Raw genomic sequence first — 22,956 nt, forward strand, 5'->3', positions numbered from 1 at the left:
TGAGATGACCTAAGGTTAAAAAAAGAGCAGGAAAGGTTTTTTTTCCTGTTCTTATCTTGGATTTCTGTTCTCAAGTAGAAGCAAAATTTAGCAAATGGAGCTGTTCTTAAGTTGGATTGTTCTTAAGTAGGGACGTTCTTAAGTAGAGACCCCACTGTACTCCCAAGCAGAACTATCCTTTGAGCCACTGTTGTAAGATGAACGGATTCTGTCACTGCTTGGGGTGGACTAGTGGACCTATAACATTCCTTCTGACAAAGTGATTCTGGACCAGATTACTGTATATACTGTGTTAAAGTACTGTGATTATGCAACTCAAAATAATTTTTCTCTTTAAATACAAGCAACAGCAGTGTAGGTGATTTGGATTGGGAGTGGGATAGGAAAATCCAGGCCGCCCCACAACACCATGAATAAAATCCAGATCAGATTTCTTGGAACTGTTCTTAACTTTCCCTCTCCTGTCCCACTTTGGTGAGTGAAAAAGCAAAGCTATGAACTATAATAACATTGTGCAAAAATTTCAAGTTGTGAGAAGAAAATTCTGTTGCTTTGTATAGTTAATTGCACTAAAGAAGGCCCATTGAATCCATGGGGATTTGGTGATTCAGCTCCTCCATAAGTTCCATTGATTCAAAATGAGCCTGCTCTAACTGTGATTTACTTTAACATAATAAGCAGCAATTAGAGTAGGACCATTTGGAGCACTGGAACCTACAGAGGTGTTGACTCACTAAATCCCTATTGATTTAATAGGCTTATTTTAATGTTATTTACTACACTAAGCTACAGGATGCAACCATTATGAGAATTATTTGGCACTGAGGAGGGAAACAAAGTAGTTGCAATTTGGAGATGCTGCAAATACTTTCTATTGCTGTAACTCAGTTAATAACTTTTCAAATAAATTCATTCTTTTTAATGATGGTTACTGTCATAGATACTGAGGATTGTGAATGGAATAGACTACTACTGTTTCTCATTGCAATGTTCAATGCACTACTTATTCTCTAGTGAAGCACTGCAATTATCTGCATTTCTACTTCGAAGTAAGCCCCAGTGAATTTGGGGGTGGGGGTCTGAGGATGAGTTGAGGGAACTCGGAGGGTGGGAAGGGACTTTCCCACATTTTTCATCTGCATATCATGCTATCCTTTCAATCCAGCATGGAAGATAACAGGGTTTTTTTGTTTGTTTTTTATTTCCTTCTGCTCAGCCTTTTGGGTTGTTGTCAGGAAAAAAAGAGAAATTTCTCTGCCTCATTTGCATATTGTTTTTAAGCCTCTGCATCCCCTTGTTCTCTTTTCCATCTCCTCTCCTCCTCATCACATGAATTCTTTAGATGTTAAATTTCTCCAGCCCCCTCATCTGTTTCTTTCATTTTTGTTGTTCTCATTTCCAATGCCCAGAAGCAAAGAAAGGGAGAGAAATGAAGAAATATTCTTATCCCTTTTCTCTTGTAGGGGAGAGAGAATTGCAGGCAGGCAAAGCTGTTAGCTTGGCAGCATGAGAGAGAGAAACAGAGACTCCATCTCTCAAATGTGGAGAACATGTCTGTCAATCCTGAATGATCTGCTTGCAGTACCAAACATCACAGTTACTTTTCTGACAATGGTGGCTGGGGGTTCTCTTTGGGATATCTCTGTCATCTTCTACACAGCTAGAAACTAGGGTTTGGTGCAAGTCAGAGGTTTTCTAGAAGGCAACTTCCCCCCTCCCCTGCCACCCATGCATGAATTCTGTACGCATTTTAGCAGCACCACATAAAGCTTCTTGTGAAATAGGCGGAAGGTAGCTTCACTATGGGAGCTTGTTTGCTTTAAAAAAAAACAGTATGCACTTGCATTTGCGTGTGCACACACACTGAGTGGAGAAAAAAGCAAAAACAATCTAATCCCAGATGGGAGGTCTGTGAGTCGGGAGATACTCATTCCTGTGAAAGACTAAGTGAGCAGGAAGCCTCTAAGGAACAAATTGTTAATGAAGCAAAGGGCTCGTAAAAATGGTGGAAAATTGTAGTGGGATAGATTGTGGGTAGTTAGTGTTTCTAGTGATCACAAGTGTTTTAAAAGGCTATACGATTTTATGTTTGATTGATACACTGAAGCTTCTAGCACATAAAGAAGTATAAAAGAAATATTGAAAAGGAAGCCCTAAATATTATTCTTAAAATTTAAATCAATTTGATTTTTTTAAAAAATCATTGAATTTTATCCAACCTGATAGAAATGCTGTGACATTTAAAAGCCAAATTGTTGCTCCTGGGCACTTCCAGGACTGATAAGACCTTTTTTTCCCTCTGGAAAAATAGATGAAGTTCTCCCCTTCTTATAATATATATATTAAAAGAAGCCCCAGGGAGCCGCATATGGCTTCAAGGCCAGGGACGAGGTAAAAGCTGGAATGGAATTGGGACTTTTAAAAATTAAAATTGATGCCAAAAATAGTAGATTGTACTGGACAAGCATCCAAACAATATTTTAGACCTTAAACCCAATGCATATGGAACATGATGGCCCAGAATGTCAATAAAGAGCCTGGAATGGGGACTTCTAGTGGGCCTGCCCAACCAAATTCACCAGACCCATCTGGCTGGAGGGGAATTTATGCAACCAGACATACAACACCCACCCAAACAGGAACTTTTGAGGTCAACCCAACCAACTACACCAGACACATCCAAATATACGGGACTGATGCAACCAGACACAAAACACCACCTGTCCAGTACCCGTTCTGGACAGAAAATCAATATTGTGAAAAACAGCCCAGAATGGCAACGTCAGAGTAGGTGAGCCCAACCAAATTCATCAGACCCATCCAGCTAGAGAGGAGTAATGCAGTCAGCCACAAAATGCCCTCAGGAGCAACATTCCATTACCCATTTCAGGCAGAAAACCAATATTGCAAAGAAAAAAACCCCAGTCTGGAACAGGAACTTCCAACAAGGACAGCACAATATCAATGTTTCACCCAGAACAGGAACTCGGATGTTGTTCCTGGGGATGTTTTGTGTCTAGTTGCATCAATCCCATGGGGCTGGATGGGACTGGTGAATTTGGTGAGGCTGGCCTCCTTGGAAGCAGCTGTTCTGGGCAATTTTTGGCAATATTGATTTTCTGCTCAGAGAAGTACTGGAATGCTGTTCCCAGGGGGATTTTGTGTCTGGTTGTATCAGTGCCCTCTAGCTGAATAGGTCTGGTGAATTTGTCTGAAATACCCTGGAAGTCCCCATTTTGGGCTTTTTTTTGCCATTCTCAGTCACTGGGTCTCGTTCTGATAAGTTTTTGGGTAATAAAGATTTGATTAAAAAGTAATATCCATTGGGTTTGAGGTCTAACTCTAAAATATTGTTTGGATGTTTCTCCAGCACATTCCATTGTTTTAGCATCAATTTTTGTTAAAAATTCCATTCCAGCTTTTACCTAGTTCCTCAAGGCTACACTTGCCCATCCTTAGTGTAAGCAATGTCAAAAACAAGAAATGCAACAAAATTCAGGACCATTGTCTGTAGAATTCAGTACCATTGTGCAGCCTGAACATATCAACAGAATTTTTGGAGGTAGAAGTCAACTACTTTGGCTTTATTTGTTCTTACTGATAGTTTGACTCTAATTGTTCTTACTGATAGCTCAGTGAGTTGAGTATATGGCTGTAGAGCCAGAGGTTTGGAGTTTGATTCCCCACAGTGCCACCCAGGGGAAAAGCCAATATATGTGATGTTGGGCAAGCTGCACAGTGTCATAGTACTCCCAGAAAAAGGGACTGGTAAACCACTTCTGAGTACCATATACTGTATCTAGAAAAGATTAGAAGAGATTGCTTTAAGTCCGAATTTACTTGACAGCATATAATTATTATTAATTGTCCTGGTAGATTAAGGCAGGAAGAGCAGAGCAGAGCTGGCTAAGTGGATGACAAATGTTACACTGAATGTGGGAGGGCAAAAAATGCCAGCAACTTTACAATCTTCAGTTGTGTAGAAAACAAAAGCTTTGCTACACTGCACCATACTCATTTCATTTGGTTTTCAGTGCTCAGCTTTGGGCAAGATGCTTAATGCCTGACTGGCATTAGGCTTAAAAAGCATGGCTTCATTGCTGGATAGCTCAGTGGTTAAGGTTCGATTCCCCACTGTGCTTCCTTGACAAGGTCTGGACTTGATGATCCATAGGGTCCCTTCCAGCTCTGCAATTATAAGGTCATTATTATTGGAGCTGATCCTGATGGTTTCCTGTAAGGTTCTTTCTCGTCTTTTGAGAGACAATAACTGCAGGACAGATTTTATACAAAGGTACTGAGATAGATCATTCAGAGACTTGGAGTTTGTTGTCATCATCAAAATAGTAGTCACACTCAGTGCTTGGTCTGCACTAATGAGCTTCAGCATTAACATTTTTTAGTGAATACTGTACCCTGTTAGAGTTTTCAAGGTATGTTGGAAGTACTGTTGTTATCTCCAGTGAGTTTCCCTGGCCAAATGGAATTTGAGCCCAGGTCTCTTGAATCCTAAACTAGCGTTCTATCCACTATGCCACACAGATTCCAGTAATAGTTATGTTGTGTGAAACTTCAGACATTGAGAAAGAAACATTTTTCAAAACTCATTAGGGATGTGATCATCTATCCAATTAACTTTGTCCTTTTGTTGTTCTCCATGACTGGTTTTTTTTTGGGGGGGGTCCTGTTTCTGTACATTGAGTTATACTCTCCCTCAAAAAATCAGATTCACCTTTTGGGAATTATTATTTTTGAATTATTTCTCATAATACACTATCACTTTAATCTGTCACCTCACTCTAGGCTGGAACAGATCTCCTAACATGTAGTTTTCTGTTTTCACTTTTTGAGGAAAGGATAAAAATAAGTACAATTTGCCAGTCAATTATATTCCTAGTTTCCTAAGTAATGACAGTGGTTGGTTCATCAGAACATCTTTTTCTGGAGAAGTCAGTTCTTCCCATAATATGTATGTATATTTAATGTTCATTGTTAAAATCAACATACAGTATTGTTGTTCAGCTATACAACCAGAGGATCTTCAAAACAGTAACATAGAATAAAAGTATGTAATATGGAAACAATATAAAGTCCATAGCAAGAACGAAAACAAAATAAATTTTAAATGATTGGGAGAATAAAAATATCTTTGCCTGTCACAAAATAATAATAATTATTATTCTGTGGTCTCTTCCTGTAATCGCGCCCACCCCCGTCTTTTATTGTCACTTTGCTTATCTTACGTTATGGAGTCACATCAGGATTGGATTACTATAATGTGCTCCATATGGGACTGCCTTTGAAGAACATTCAGAAACTTCAGCCTGTACAAAATTGCTAAATTCCTGACTAGAGTTGGTCGTCTTGAGGATATTTTTTACGGGGGACTTTACTAGCTTTCATTCAGTTTGCAAGCAGAATTTAGAATTTTGTCAATAAGCTTTAAAAAACCCTAACTGAATAATGGCCATGTTTTTAAAGGCCTGTCTTGTTCTGTCCAATCTTCCTATACAATTTTAATGTGAGATCGTTGAGGAGACCTCTGGCAGGTCCTGTCACCGTCTAAGCTAATGTAGAGATGGTGGCAGCTGGCAACATAAGGAGGAGCCTTCTTGAATGTATAGGGATCTGGTTTACTCCTTCTTTCCTGGCCTTCTTTGATTAGTTTTGGCCTCCCATTAGTTTTACCTGGTTTTGTTGATTCTTTTTGGATTTAATCAGGGTGGTCTGTGGCTAGGGTGCTGTCAGGGAGTAGTAACAGAGTAAAGCAGGCCCACACTTGGACTACATGTTGATAGGACTTTTTGTTGTTTTGAGCTTTTCTGATTTTTTAAATTACGCACTGTTTTAATTTGATGTGAATCATCTTAAGTACTTGGGGTTGTTTGGGAAGACAGGGTAAAAGTGCAATAATTAGTAAATAAAGGTAATTTATTTACAAGGAGACATTAATTTGCTGGCAGCAACAAGAAGAACAAAATCAAATTGAATACTGAAAAGTAGACATGGTCTAGGTGGGGTAAAAATCAAATAAATAAATAAATAAATAAATAAATAAATACATAAATACATAAATAAATAAATAAATAAATAAATAAGCAAGCCATATTTTCCTTGTAGCAGAAGTACTACACTAATGAAAGGCATCTAGATCCCTTGGAACAATTGAACAGTATGAAAAAAATCCACTGTTTTAGATTTCTCTCCTCATCCTCCCACACCCCACATTGTTGTTCAGTAATTTAGTCGTGTCCGACTCTTCGTGACCCCATGGACCAGAGCACGCCAGGCCCCCCTGTCTTCCACTGCCTCCCGGAGTTGAGTCAAATTCATGTTGGTAGCTTCGGTGACACTGTCCAACCATCTCATCCTCTGTCGTCCCCTTCTCCTCTTGCCTTCACACTTTTCCAACATCAGGGTCTTTTCCAGGGAGTCTTCACTTCTCATGAGATGGCTAAAGTATTGGAGCCTCAGCTTCAGGATCTGTCCTTCCAGTGAAAACTCAGGGTTGATTTCCTTCAAAATGGATAGGTTTGTTCTCTTTGCAGTCCAGGGGACTCTCAAGAGCCTCCTCCAGCATCACAATTCAAAAGCATCAATTCTTTGGTGTCAGCTTTCTTTATGGTCCAGCTCTCACTACCATACCTCACTACAGGAAAAACCATAGCTTAGACTCTGCGTACTTTTGTTGGCAAGGTGATATCTCTGCTTTTTAAGATGCTGTTGAGATTTGTCATTGCTTTCCACCCAAGAAGCAGGCATCCTTTAATTTCATGGCTGCTGCCACTATCTGCCGTGACCCACGAGCCCAAGAAAGTAAAATCTGTCACTGCCTCCATATCTTCCCCTTCTATTTGCCAGGAGGTGATGGGACCAGGGGCCATGATCTTGGGTTTTTTTATGTTGAGCTTCAGACCATTTTTTGCACTGTCCTCTTTCACCCTCATTACGAGGTTCTTTAATTACTCCTCTCTTTCTGCCATCAGAGTGGTATCATATGCATATCAGAGGTTGTTGATATTTTTTCCGGCAATCTTAATTCCATTTTGGGATTCTTCCAGTCCGGCCTTTCACATGATATATTCTGTATATAAGTTAAATAAGCAGGGGGACAATATACAGCCTTGTTGTACTCCTTTCTCAGTTTTGAACCAATCAGTTGTTCCATATCCAGTTCTAACTGTTGCTTCCTGTCCCGCGTATAGGTTTCTCAGGAGATAGATAAGGTGGTCAGGCATTCCCACTTCTTTAAGGATTTGCCATAGTTTGATGGTCCACACAGTCAAAGGCTTTTGCATAGTCAATGAAGCAGAAGTAGATGTTTTCTGGAACTCTCTGCAGTTCTCCAAAATCCAACGCATGTTAGCAATTTGGTCTCTCGTTCATCTGCCACTTTGAAATCCAGCTTGTACTTCTGGGAGTTCTCGGTCCACATACTGCTGAAGCCTACCTTGTAGGATTTTGAGCATAACAGTGCTAGCGTGTGAAATGAGTGCAATTGTACGGTAGCAGGAGCATTGTTTGTCACTGACCTTCTTTGGGATTGGGATGTAGACTGATCTTTTCCAATCCTCTGGCCACTGCTGAGTTTTCCAAAATATTGAATGTAGCACATTAACAGTGTCGTCTTTTAAGATTTTTAATAGTTTGACTGGAATGCCATCACCTCCACTGGCCTTGTTGTTAGCCAAGCTTTCTAAGGCCCACAACTTCACTCTCCAGGATGTCTGGCTCAAGGTCAGCAACCACATTATCTGGGTTGTCTGGGATATCCAAATCTTTCTGGTATAATTCCTCTCTGTATTCTTGCCACCTCTTCTTGATGTCTTCTGCTTCTGTTCAGTCCCTCCCATTTTTTGTCCTTTATCATGTCCATCTTTGCACAAAATGTTCCTTTAATATCTCCAATTTTCCTGAACACATCTCTGGTTTTTCCTTTTTTATTATTTTCCTCTATTTCTTTACATTGTTCGTTTAAGAAGGCTCTCTTGTCTCTCCTTGCTATTCTTTGGAAGTCAGCATTCAATTTTCTGTAGCTTTCCCTATCTCCCTTGCATTTTGTTTCCCTTCTCCTCTCTGTTATTTCTAAGGCCTCGTCGGACAGCCACTTTGCTTTCTTGCAGTTCCTTTTCTTTGGGATGGTTTTTGTTGCCTCCTCCTGTACAATGTTACGAGCCGCTATCCAAAGTTCTTCAGGCACTCTGTTCACCAAATCTAGTTCTTTAAATCTGTTCTTCACTTCCACTGTGTATTCATAAGGGATTTGGTTTAGATTATACCTGAGTAGCCCAATGGTTTTTCCTCCTCTCTTCAGTTTAAGCTTGAATTTTGCTATGAGAAGCTGGTGATCAGAGCCACAATCAGCTCCAGGTCTTGTTTTTGCTGACTGTATAGAGCTTCTCCATCTTTGGCTGCACAGAATATAATCACTCTGATTTTGGTATTGCCCATCTGATGATTTCCATGGGTAGAGTCGCCTCTTGTGTTGTTGGAAAAGAGTCTTGGTGATGACCAGCTTGTTCTCTTGATAAAACTCTATTAGCCTTTGTCCTGCTTTGTTTTGAACTCCAAGGCCAAACTTACTTGTTGTTCCTTTTATCTCTTGACTCCCTAATTTAGCATTCCAATCCCCTATAAGGAGAAGAACATCTTTCTTTGGTGTCAGTTCTAGAAGGTGTTGTAACTCTTCATAAAATTGGTCAATTTCAGTCTCCTCAGCATTGGTGGTTGGTGCATAAACTTGGATTACTGTGATGTTGAAAGGTCTGCTTTGGATTCATATTGAAATCATGCTATCATTTTTGAGATTATACCGCATTACAGCTTTTCCCACTCTTTTGTTGACTATGAGGGCTACTCCATTCCTTCTACGGGATTCTTGCCCACAATAATTGATGTGATAATAGTCTGAATTGAATTCACACATTCCTGTCCATTTTAGTTCACTGACACCCAGGATGTCAATGTTAATCTTGCCATCTCCTGTTTGACCACATCCAGCTTACCAAGGTTTATAGATCTTACATTCCAGGTTCCTATGCAGTATTTTTCTTTGCAGCATTGGACTTTCCTTTCACTTCCAGGCACATCTACAGCTGAGCGTCCTTTCGGCTTTGGCCCAACCACTTCATTAGTTCTGGAGCTACTTGTCCTTGTCCTTTTGTTTCTCTTTATGGGGTATTCTTGGCAAAGATACTGGAGTAGCTTGCCAATTCCTACTCCAGGTGGATTGTGTTTAGTCATAACTCTCCACTGTATCTTGTCCTTCTTGGATGTCCCTGCATGTAATAGCCCATAGCTTCTCTGAGTTACTCAAGCCCCTTCGCCATGACAAGGCAGCAATCCATGAAGAGGATATCCATATCTGATACCAAAAGACTAATCCTAACCTCTTAGCATCAACAATCTGCTGTAGCATATTGAAACAAAGATTGAGCATGGTATTCTGGGAAATCAAAATGAAGATTTAGATTATTATTTGAACCTATCATTTTTTCATTATTAAATTAAAAATGGTTGCTGCACATTTTCCTTTCTGAAAGCTTTCAACAGACATTAAGTCATTCCTAGGGGGTTATATGGGATGTTGCTGCTATTGAATTCTACATGCAGGATAAAGATTTGTTCTATGGATAAAGCTTTTGCAGATTCTGTGACTGGACAAAATAATTCCTATATATCAAAGCTACAAAATATCCAATTGCTTAGTAACAGCTGGTGGAATTTCTTCTAAATAAAAACATATATTGCTTGATAAAGGTGTGAATGAATGTCGTAATAATAATAATAATAATAATAATAATAATAATAATAATAATAATAATAATAATAATAATAATAATAATAATAATAATAATAATAATAATAATAATAATAATTTATTGTCATTGTAAGTATATACACATACAACGAAATTCATATTAATAAAATTCCCCAAACACTCCCCACCCACTAAAAGTCCCCCACTAAAAATACAAACATCTACACCACAGGCCAAGTAACACAGTCCAACTAATTATTCACTACTGATGGTCTTTAAGCTCATTATTAATTGCAATTATAGCTCTGGGATAAAAACTATTGAGAAAACGTGTGGTCCGAGTCTTAATTGTTCTATATCTTCTGCCAGATGGTAACAGTTCAAAAAAGTTATAAGCAGGATGGGAAGAGTCTCTCAGGATGCTATGTGATTTCCTTAGACAGCGGGATGTGAAGATGTCATCCAGAGTTGGTAGCTGGAGCCCAATGATATTCTGGGCAATTTTAATGGTTCTCTGTAGAGCTTTTTTGTCCGCTACAGAGCTACTCCCAAACCATGCCAGAATGCCATAGGTTAGGACACTCTCAATGGTGCTACGATAGTATGACAGAAGTAAATGCTGAGATAAATTTAACTTGCCGAGCATTCTCAGGAAATACAGCCTCTTCTGTGCCTTCTTCATTAGCATGTTGGCATTTACAGTCCATGAGAGGTCCTCTGAGATGTAAGTACCCAGAAATTTAAAACTACCAACTGTCTCCACTTCCTCACCGTTTATGTACAGTGGTAAATGTACATTTCTCTTCCTCCTAAAATCAATTATGAGTTCTTTAGTTTTTTTGATGTTAAGTGTGAGATGATTTTCTTTACACCAAAGTATCAACCTTTGTACTTCCTTTCTATAAGCAGACTCATTGTTCTTATTTATGAGCCCCACCACTGTCGTATCATCCGCAAATTTAATAATTGCATTGGTGTTATACAGTGGGGGTGCAATCATGTGTGTACAGGGAATAGAGGAAGGGACTTAGCACACAGCCCTGGGGAGCTCCTGTACTTAGTACCAGGGTAGAAGAATGGTGAGATCCCATCCTTACTGACTGTGGCATATCTGTCAGAAAATATTGCCATGCATAAGAAAAAATTACCAAGGCCCTAGCAGTTAGCAGTGCCCTTGGGACAAGAAGGCAATCCAGCCATCTGGGACCAGCAGTATTTGGGTGATCTAAGTTCAGTCCTGGAAGAAGGTTGAGTTTTTTTTCTCTTACTTCTGAAAAAAAAAGTTCAATATAGCAAAAGCTATTTTATTACATGTTTCTCAAAATGTGATGTATACTACAGTATAATGTTTCTCTCACTTGGGCATAGAACTCTGAATAGTTTGGGGATTATCAAAACATGTAGCTAAACAACAAGTAAAGAGCTGATGGCTTACTTTTGTGAATTTAGCTAGATAGCACTGTCATTAAAATCGAAGGATGTTTTCTGAAGGTTTCAGGCATTCCCCCTGGAATGCACAATAAATTTATTTGGAAACAATGTTATACTTTCTCCTGCCTCAACTGGAGTTTTACAAATATTAATACCTATTTTTTAAGCATCATCATCATCATCATTGGACGAAACTATTGATGGTAGAAACACTCACTTTTAAACCTAGATTTCTATCACTGAACTGTCTTATGTAATTCAGGTTAGTCGTGACTAATGATTATAATACTTATCAAGTTATTTTCAGTTTTGGGAGTAATATCACTAGAAGATAAAGTAGTATCAAATTTGACTTACTATGTATAGAAATTAAATACCCCATGTGATGTAGTGGATCAAGGAAGGAATTAGAACTCAGGAGACCTGGGTTTGAATCCCGTGGAAATTCATGGGTGGGGGTTCTGCAGATTCTGTTAAAACCACTCCTTAAACATCTCACTTACCTTGAAAGCCGTATTAGGGTCACTATAAGTTGGTTCCAATTTAACAACCAATAATTGTAACATCAAAAATTTATCTTGATGCTACTCTCATCTTGGCTTTGGAGAAAAATATTGGTAAAGAGTTAATAATCCTAATGTATGACACTGAACATTGAAGTGAAAGCTGAGTTAGCAGATTTTTGGAATAAAATGGTGGTAATTTGTTATCCTCCCAATGCTTCCCCTTGTCAGCCCCCTACAACTCCTATGATAGAACTATTAAATACTATCATTTCTTAGGATACGCAAAAAGGAGAGACCTTCATGTGCACAATTTTCATTTTCCTTCTCTGTATTCATTTAACTAATTTTAAAAAGAAAGGGGAAAATATTTTACACAGATTATTCTAGATCCTCTTGCATCTTTTGAAAATTGTTATTTGACATATCCGAAAAGCTGTCTGTTAGCCATAGAAAAGTCTTGGTGACACGAAGTCCTAAACTCTGTGGGCCTGGAAAATCTATCTGACCATCTTTTGTTACATATGTCCCGTTGACACCTGAGTTCCTTAGTAAAGGCCTTATTGGTTGCTCCTCAAACCACCCTCTGGAACACTCTTCTCTGCATGATAGAATAATAATAATTTGCATCAAGGATGAAAAAGCTGTCAAAAATGTGTTTGTTTATTATGGCCTTCTATGGCCAGTTATGATTACGATTGCTTTCTTTTTATGTCTTAGTTACTATGATGTCATTTATTTACTCTTAATTTCTTTCAAATTTCTTCTGTATCGTATTGCATTTGCACAGTAATGCAAACTGCTTAGAGATTTTATTATATTAAACAATATATAAATAAGTACTATAAAAAGATAAAGTAACCTTCACAGTTGAGAAGTTTTCACTGCCTTGCTACCAACTTATCGATATGTCAGTTAGAATAGACATACATAGTTGGCATTAGCCAAGAGATGTAACACCACAGCTTTCTAGATAATTATGGTGCAGTGTGGGATATGTACTTAGTACATGTGTCTATATTCCAGACAAGCCATGCACTAACTGGGTAGGCTTGAGAATATGCTTTTTAAAAAGAGAAATCTTTTGCACAGGTCTGTGGTGTTATTGTTACATTATGTGAGGGTAAATAAGAGAGACCCTTCTAGATGGTATAGTGATAGTGCTAATACAACTTGGACCTTTCAGAGAGGCACAGAACTGTGTTGGCCTCTATGCAAAAAAAAAAAAATCCTGTGTAAATTTATTTTGAAGTTCCATTAAATAGGATTTATTCATTTATCTGTGAGTTTAAGATCGCAGCCTTATTATTGTCCATAGAGAACATTACCTGTTATTAGTTTGCAGGAGGTTTTCTTTTGCACACACCTCTGATTTTCTGTAATTGATTGTAAGGGGAAACTTACCAAAGTAAGAAAAAGGAGTATATGGATCAGATCTTGCCAATATTGTCTGTTTATTGTTAGATTGTCTTTCCTAAAAAAACCCATAGAGAATCTTAGCTGAGACACAGAGCAACACATTACAGGGTTTTATGCACTCTAAACAATGCATAAAAAGCAATCTTACACTTGATTACTCAGTTGTTGTTTGGGTAACTGAAGTCTGAAATGATTTATTTAGAGTTTTTTGGCAGCTCTATATAATTTGGTCTTGATTAGCTTCCTAAAACCAGATGGTCCTGGTGAACCCCTATAGGAAATTTGTTCCAGAAAAATGGGGCCACGACCAAGAAAGCTTGGTTTCTTGTGGTGCCCCCCTGTTGTTGTTGTTTTTTTTTTTTGTTTCCTTAAGTATTACAATTCTTAACATCAAGGACTGTGAGTAGCATGTGGGATGAGTAGCTATTTTGTGGAAGAGATGTTGCACCAGATATCAAGGTCTTAAACAATTAAGGATTTTATAGGTTATGACCAGTGCCTTATATTGAGCACAGAAACTAACAGGGAGTCAATGAAGGCGTGCCAAGACAGGGGACACATGTTAATATCTGCTGATAACTGTAATCAGTCTGGCTGTTGCATTTTGGACCTACTGAAGTTTCCTCACCGACCAGATAGGCGGGGTATAAATTAAATAAAATAAAAATAAATAAATAAAATACTGACTTCAAGGGCAGCCCTAAGTAGAGAACATTACAGTAATCTATTTTAGAGATTACAAACACATGAACCACTGTTTTAAGACTTTTTAAAATCCAGATAGAGGCACAGCTGGGCAATCAGCCAAAGATGATAGAATACACTCTTTGCCACAGCACACATTTGTGCCTCCACAGAGAGAGCAAGAGTACAGTACCCCCGAACTGTGAACCTGACCCTTCAGGGGGAATGCAACCCCATTGAGGCTAGGTAAATATCTCTTAAATTGGTCCGATGATCCTCACATTTGTAGAATATCGGTCTTATCTAGATTTGGTTTCAGTTTGTTGACCTTCATCCAGTCTATTATTAATGCCAAACAGTGTTTGGCACAATATCACCTACAGATGAGAAGGAGATATAGAGTCGTGTGTCATCCCTATATTGACAACAATCTCCATTATGACTTCTCCTAGCTCTTCCAGATATTAAAGGGAATTAAAAAATGTTTAAGAAGAAGTGTAAAAATGATATTTACACATTCAGTTTCTGTTGAGGATTGTTTAACCATTTGATAAGAAACAAATGATAACTGCATAGAGTAATGAATATATACACACATACACAGACTCACGCCTATATATACTACAGGTGTGTATGAACCACACCTATAGTAAGTCTTTAGTATGTGATAAAAAGAAGTCTGCCTTGTTAGGCATAGGTTTTCATGTCTTATAAATGGTTTGCTTTTAGCGTCAGTATTTTGGTAATTGTGTTTAAGTCATAGTAAATAGCCAGATGCCAAAACTGTGATATACCATTTGTCAAAAAGTCCTTTAGTGGAAGAATTTTCACTCTTTCAAAAACAGACTTGTCAATATTTGGGAGAGAACATTATAATGTTGCAGTCTGTGCATATTAGTAACATATGCAGAGAAGTGTTATGTTTTACATGTAAAGAAGAGTGAGAGAAGATGTAACTATGCTCCTAGATGAGTTACTATAGCTAGGCAAAAAGTGAGATTTTTATATGATTGAATTTGGAAGTTCCAAAAAAAGATTTATTTTTTCTTCAACACATTTCATTTTTTGTCATAATCTGTATAGTTGCAAACTAAAAATATTCCCTAAAGGGGTAGCCATATTTATCTGTTACCTCAAGGCTAATAGACTTATTGTAACAGGCGTTTCAGGCACTATTGCTCACTGCTTGTTTCATCAGATGAATGCTGTTTTATACAGAATGTCAGGTATATACACAGATTAGGGGTTGCTTTTGTAGACGATGAAGTTAGAGGAGAAGTAAATATAGAAAGTTATTTCATAACATTTATGGTATTAACACTCCCTATTGCAAAACTATTGCTTATAACAGAAACAGTAACTGGTCCTAGGTAAGACATATAACAACTATAATGTATTAAGAATCAGTTATCCTCAGTCAAATAGCTGGTGATAGGCTGAAACTTACTAATGTATTCTCAGTTTGTAGTGAAGTTTCTGTGTGCCTCAACAGCTAAGGTGAGGGACAGAATGTCCTGAGAGGTTGAAGTGTTGTGCTGCTGATTTTCTAATATTGCCATTTCTGATGTTAGATTTGTGTCCATTTGTTCTTTTGCATAGAAATAGGCTCCTTCATGCCATTTAAAATACAGGACAGCATTGCTGATAGAAGATGGCATGTATCACAGTGAAGATGAGCATGTGGATAAACTAACTGATGGTGTGGTGGATGACATTATAAAGTCTTATAATGGTGTTACTATAGTAGCTATGAGAATAGAGTTGAAATCTGATATTCTAGTACAGTAGCATATGGGAAGTAATTCTAATTTTCCTGAATGATTTTTTAATCCAGTAGTTTTTCTTTCTTGAATATGTGCCTAGATTAACCATTGATTGATATTATAAATAGAGAACTGAACCAGCAGTGTCAATTCAATCTTCGAAGGTTATTCAAATTATGAATATGTACAATGTATGTGTTAAATTAGAATACTTCATTTCTGTAACATCTAAGAGGTACTTTATCTTTGTAATTTGAAAGATGTGATGTCTCTGTGTATCTCTATTTCAGATTTTTTGACACCTCAGGCAGAAAAAGATGGATTGGGTGGCAAGGTGGTAGGCCAGGATGAATGAGATAAAAGGATCCAGTGCTGAATGTTGTCTGGTTTTTCTAAATCATTTCACAAAACGTGAAAGTCCTGCTCCTGCTGACACAAGGGCATGGAATGCCTTTATACTCTTCTGTGACTGTAACACTTTCCTTTTTAATTTAATATGGGTCCATTGATGATCTCTGGTGTTCCTCTGGGAGGAGGGGGGAGGGAAGCATTGGGCATATAACCAAAGATCATTTCTCTTCTTTTTGGGAATGTCCTAAAGATAAATCTTGACATTCAAAACAAACTGCAGCTGATTCGAATGAAACTCTGCCTCTTCAACTTCATACTCATCAATAATCTGTTTGAAAAGTATAAACTCTTCACTCAATATCCTTTTTAAAATATCTGTGTCAGTTTATAGACAGGTTGTTGCTGTTATAGAAGCTGGGCAGGATCCAGTGATATACTTTTGCTAGATCCTGCTACTTACACTGGAACTGGCCGTCCTATAAACTTGCCCTGGAGAACTAGGAGACTGACCACTGGAACAGGAAATGGGACAAGTCTGTGGACACTGGATAGCTCATCACAGGATGTGGAAGTACACTAGTGGATCTTAGTTACTTCTCCCTCTTCAAATTTCCTCATATCCTTAGGAAGAGCAACATTTCTGGAATTGTTGACAAGCAAGGGAGAGTAGGAAAGTCATGTCAATATAGGGCTAAATAGTCCCTTCATTGCTTCCCTTGTCTTGTCAATCATATTAAAGCCTTTTCTCTTTTTGGCCATAACAGATAGAGAAGATGGGAGGAGACCGTTATTTTGCAACCTGTACCAGATACCTGCTGTCTTCTGCATCAATGAGGACCAGAAAGATGCTTGAAAACCAAAAGGTTAGAACATGAGCCATATGGTATAGAAAGCTTGTTGTGCAACAAATATTTCAATTGTGAGGCAATATGTCTACTTCACTGTTATGTGTACATTGTAGGATTTGTAACGACAGAAGGTATTCCTTTAGCAACTTAAGCTGTACAACCCTCAACTCAATTCCCAGAGATTGTATATGTTGGGATACAAGAATAAAGAACTGATCTTAAAAGGAGAGAAAGAGTGATATCTGTATCATAAATGAGTTCATGCTTATTTCATCATTGTGACTTCCATGAACATTATTGATACATGCACTCACTGTTCTGAAAATTTCTGAGAGATAGTGGAATACCAGATCACTTATTTAACATTAAGCTGAATTCATTTGGGCTTGTTTCCAAGTTTGTGTGTACACTGTTTTAGTGAGAGGCTGAACTAACATGCACACATACTGCCAAATGAACCCTCTTAAACTTGAGAGTATGCATAGGATCAGGCTGCACATCTTAAATAATTTTGTTTTTTAATGTGCATGGGGGCAAAGATTTATTTGACAAGACAGAAGGCAGAGGTTTCTAAAGAGAGGAGAGTAGCAATCATTTCTGAATTTTTAGAATCTTGGGGGCATGACTTGACATCTCTAGGTTTTTTGCACAGATTCCTCAGTCTTTACCAACGCCTATGCATGACTCTGGTGTAGGGATAAATTTTAAAGAATTTCAAAAACCATTTTAATATCCTTCAAAGTAGAAAGAAACAAAATAGTCCTTTTAAAAGGACTATATACCCTCTCATTCCTTGTATGTCCCCCTTGTGTTTCTTTGTTTGGAATTATTGGTTTAAAAGAAAGTCATAAATCATCTAATCATCTGGAGAAGGCTTGTTTTTCAGTTGTAGTGTGCACGCCAGTGTGCACAAACATACATGCACACCTTTGCTTTCCAGCCTATTGTTGTAATTGAATACAGATAACATTAGAAAAAGATTTTAAAAAGTCTATCACTAGTTCTCAGTATTATACACATATTTGTCACACTTCATTTAATTTGTGCAGTCTCACACTTAAAAAAATAAAACCATTGTTGTTTAAGGAAGGATTTAAAAATACTTTGGAATTCAGAGAATATTTCATCCATAATCAGTATTATTTGCCACCTTTATCTGCTTGAAGATTATGGTTTTGGAATCATTTAATATTTCAGTGTTTTGTTTAGCAGTAAAGCAGCAGCTAACACTTGCATTGTTTTATGGTTATTTGAATAAGTTAGCATAAATGAAATTTATCTGTACATATGTGTTTATGTGCTGGGTTGGAGCATATCTGTTCACATTCTACTTTTTTCTCTGAGCAAGATACCTTTGAAATTTCCCTGTGCATTACATGTCTCTCAGAGATGGAGTTGAAAAAAGCATAGCAAGGCTTCCATTCTTAGAAAATTGAGAATGTTAGCAACCAGACATAATAAGTAGGGAACCCATTCATGAATTCTTTATATGATTTCATATACAGAGGCATCTTCTTGGATCCAGTGTCATGAAAGATCAGGTAGAATCATAGAAATCATAGAAAAGTGAAGTTGGAAGGGGCCTACAAGGCCATCAAGTCCAACCCCCTGCTGAACGTAGGAATCCAATCAAAGCATATCTGCCAGGTGATTATCTAAGTTTTTGTTGAATGCCTCCAGTGTTGGAGCACTCACCAACTCCCAAGGTAACTGATTCCACTGTCGTACAGCTCTAACAGTAGGTTTTTCCTGATATTCAACCGAAATCTGGCATCCTTTAACTTGAGCCCGTTGCTGCGTGTCCTGTACTCTGGGATGATCAAGAACAGATCTTGCCCCTCCTCTGTATGACAGCCTTTCAGATACAGTGGTGCCCCGCTTGATCACGATAATCCGTTCCAGGAAAATCGCTGTTAAGCAAAATTGTTGTCATGCGGAAAAAAACCCATTGGAATGCATTGAAAACTGGTCAGTGTGTTCCAATGGGAGAAATACCTCATCGTCCAGTGAAGATTGCCCATAGAGAACCGCTGATCAGCTGTTAAAAATCGCTGTCTTCCGAAGCAGGGATCCGGAAAGCAGCCATTTTGCGAAGGGAAAGAAGCCATTTTGCGGAACCGGAAAAATCATCGTATAGCGAACAAATGGTTCGCGAAGCAGGCTCCTAATCAACGTAATGTGGATTTCCCCCATTGGAACCATCGTTTTGTGATCGCAATAGCGATTGCAAAAATGTCATCGTTAAGCGATTTTGTTGTCATGTGGGGTAAGTGTCTAGCGGGGCACCACTGTATTTGAAAAGTGCTATCATATCACCCTTCAGTCTTCTTTTCTCAAGGCTAAATATGACCAGTTCTTTCAGGTAGGCAGACAAGGTTGTTGCCTTTTTTTAAAATCATAGTGTGAGCGTTCAACTTTAGGCTCCTTTCTTCTTTCAAATAAACCAGGAGATTTTTGTAACTTTGAAATGGGTGAGGTTTACTGGGGTATTTAAGAAATAACTGGTATCAACAAAATTCTCCCATTGTTTTTCTCCTGCCGACAATGTGTCAGTTAGGGGCTTCCATCCTTCAACTAGGAATGGGTTCCCTTCACCCACGTTCCACGGACCCGGCCAGTCTATCGAGGTGTTCATTGTCTGTCCAGTCTCTCCATCCAGTAGGGGTATGGTGCCATCGTCTCGGCCTTCGATCCACCCAGCCCGTCTGACCAAAGCAGGGGTCTCCCAGGGTCCTCCCTGTATCCCTTCCTCCTCATCTCGTTCACCCTCCATTCTATTCTCTCCCCCATTTCTCTTTCCACTCTCTCTTTTCCCTCTCTTAGCTTCCTTCGCCACTCCCTTGCTTCAGCTTCTCCCCAATAAGAGGGTCTTGGGGGAATTTCTCTCCTTCACCTGTAGTCAGCCTCTTTCTCCGGGACTCTTCGTCTTTCCCATGCACCGGTCCAAGGGTCCTTCATCCAGACCCATTCCCAACCTGGCGGCAACTGTTCCTCCCTCCTCTTTATATCTGCTGCCCCCGCCTCTATCTCCACCGTTTTCTTACGCTCTACTCCCACCGTTTTCTCCTCAGTTCCTTTGACGGTTAACTTTCGTGTTTCTCTCTCCATTTCCTGTGCGTTTGACCTTCGCTGCTTCATCCTTTCGGAAGATGAGGTGGATGAGGTCTGTACCTCTTTTTTGACTGTAAGGGGGAGGGACGGCACTCCAGCAAGAGGACTACTACTCTCGCCCCCTGTCACACACATAGGAACATATTTTGATAAATAACAGTGTCCACAGTTTTATTGACTAAGGTTAATGACATTTAGTCTTCGTCAATAAAACGTATGTCCTGAAGCAATACACAGAAGGATAAAAATTCACAATTCAAGAACTTCTATCATTATAGCATTAAGATGGGAAAATAACCACTCTAAGTGATTTTTCCTCCTTATACATAGGTTTTCTGATCCCTTTTTTCATCTGTTTATATGTATGGTGCTTTGTGAGCATGTGTATTGTGCAATTTTATCACCAAGTAAGGCAAAGCATTTTCTTTCGTCAACAGTTTATGTAGTACCACAGTACCATACTTCTGCCTGCTGAATTAATTTCTATGTATTTTTTAAAAAATTAAAATAATGGTATCCCTGTTGGTGAGGAGGGAATATTTTCACTTCTGTGAATATGTGTGGCTTTGTGCGAAAATATCTACAGTCAGTGTTGCAAGGTTTCAGAGGATTCCAACTTCTAGGACGTTACTGCCAATAATGTGCTGAGAGAAGGGATGCTAGAAGATATTGTCCAATGACATCAAAGCTTGGGGAAATTTTTTATACTTTGTCTCCCACGTTCCTCCAGCCAGCATGGTCAAACCTGAAAACCATTGTACAAAAAATGTGTTGTTTTTTTCCCCAGATTCTGCTGAATATTTTTGCTCCAATTTTCTGTTTTATACCCTATTTATCTTTACCTGTCAGATTCTTAAAGCAAAGGCTGGTGACATAGTGAATCCCATTTTAAATGTTAGCATTCTTATCCTGTTTTTGAGATTCCACCATCCACAACATTTCTTTAAGGAACTATATTTACTATTTTTCTGCCATCATGCAATTACATAAGCATTTGACATACAAAAATAATTTTTGTAAAAAATAAAATTTGTAGGGACAAGTATGCATGTATGTATGTGTAAGTATATGTCTATTCAGTTGCTGTGTGTAAGCTCCAATCAGTTAGGTGGAAAGAAATTGAGTAAATTATATATTGAACTGCTAACTGGTGCGGAGGCCTTGTGGTTTCCATGGTAACTGGGCTGGAAATAGCTTCATGTGACATCAGAATGATACAGGTATAGTCACTCCAGCTTCAACCCCCATCCCCAACAAGTGAGCACAGTAGGTACAAATATAATGTACATTATTAGTAAATACTAATATACTGAAAACTGCATGCAGCATATGCAGATATTCAGATAAATTGGGCACTGGGTGCTGCTATTTCTAGCTAATGAATAAAATGGTTTCGGAATATGCTTGAAAGATATATAGTTTCTCTTAAAGGTAAGAAAATGGAAGTATGTCCCTCCCCTCCATTCAGTATTTGCATTTTGTCTATCAAACACCTTTGAGCTTTCGTAGGGAAAAAATGTATGATTTTTTTTTGTAATTGATTGCAGCAGGCTAGTAAGGCTAGGATACTTGTGGCAAGCTAAAAGGAAAATCTTACATTTACTGTTCCCAAAAACCATTCCTAATGCAACAGCATGAAACCTAGGCTTAATGTAGAAGCTGCTATAGCTGGCTTCTATGTGTGCATGTATGCTGAAGACCAACATGGTAGCTCCCTTACAACTTGTCACCCGTTGCAGATAAAGGAGAACAATGGAAATAGTTTTTTGAAGAAAGGGGAAGGACAAGTGGTAAGTGTGAATTCACAGAAAAGTCACGAGAGAATAAGATGCAATCATGCTTTTCAACCTATCTATTGTCCCCCACAGTTAATTTTAAATACTGGTTTGGTGCACTGGTTTCTCCTTCATAGAAACAATGTTGACAGACAAGCTTCATTCATGTACTGTATTATTTAAACAGAGCTGTGAACATGCTTAGACAGGAACACTTTAATTCACCCTTTGTTGTTGTGTTTCCTTCTTTCCTTCCTTTTCTTTTCTTTTTTCTTCACTTTTCTTTCTTTTTTATTCATTGCAAGCTGCCCTGAGTCCCCAATGGAGGAGTTCAGGGCAGTTGCCATGACTTAAAACATGGTTAAAATGTAATAATAATAAAACACAATTGAACAGATAACAATGTTAAATACTGCCATTTGAAAATAGTTAAAAATATACACAGTTTAGATCAGTATGATAAAACTGTATATACAGCCTTCCATGATAACACTTACTTGTTTAGATCAATGAAAAAGCCAGCTTGAAGAGGGAATCTTTGCTTACTGGCATAAAGAAAAGATGGAAGGGACAAACCTGGCCGCCTAGGGGAGTGTATTCCAAACCAGGGAGCAGCAATCAAAAAGGTCCTCTTTTGCATCTTCACCAAATGGATTTGTGATGATTGAGAGGAGAGTCCATTTCTGGATTACTTCCAGGCTTCAGTGCTGTGTTTCAAGAAGAGAACGATCCTGCCTCTGTGTAGGCTCTGAATGAAATCAGGAAACCTGAAAAATCTTGCTTCTTCCTCACATGTGGAGCCTATGCACAAGCACAATTATTTTTCTCTTCAGACCCTGTGCTGAAGCCATGAAGTCTGTGGAAATTGAATAGTAGGGCTTTATGCTCCCGTCTAAGCATGTGCACTGCACCAGGTAGAATTATGCCAGAATAGGGCAACAAAAATGTTGTGTTTTTAGACTGAGGAATGAATGCCCCCCACTTAGATAAAGATGACTGTCGCATAAATGCGTAAAAATACTTTGCTGTATAAATCAAGTGAAATTTAACCTCTCTCTTATAGTATTTCAGTTATTTTATGCATGTATGTCCTTTTGTAGTACAGTATACAGAGTGAAAGGCTTGAGGCATTGATTTGATTGCAAAAAGATCAATGATAAATGAATTTATTAGCATGGGCATTTTTACACTTTAATTAAAAGAGTGAGTGTTGAATTTTTAACAGAAGCATCATCTAATCAAAATGTTGATTGACATTAAGATAGTTTTAAAAAACAAGCAAATCTATTTAAATAACTTAACTGACATACA

The 22,956-nt window shown here is 38.3% G+C and overlaps 1 protein-coding gene across 7 annotated transcripts in view; it reads left to right on the forward strand.

The window, feature by feature from the left end:
- TCF20 (transcription factor 20) overlaps window positions 1–22,956 on the forward strand; it is a 215,907-nt gene that overhangs the window by 74,057 nt on the left and 118,894 nt on the right. For all 7 annotated transcript variants that reach the window (XM_073000176.2, XM_073000180.2, XM_020787961.3 and 4 more), the window contains exon 3: window positions 16,676–16,774. The gene's annotated coding sequence lies outside the window, so the exon portion shown is untranslated. The remainder of the gene's footprint in view (window positions 1–16,675; window positions 16,775–22,956) is intronic.

Source organism: Pogona vitticeps, chromosome 5, assembly GCF_051106095.1.
Source record: "Pogona vitticeps strain Pit_001003342236 chromosome 5, PviZW2.1, whole genome shotgun sequence".
NCBI classification, from domain to species: Eukaryota; Metazoa; Chordata; class Lepidosauria; order Squamata; family Agamidae; genus Pogona; species Pogona vitticeps.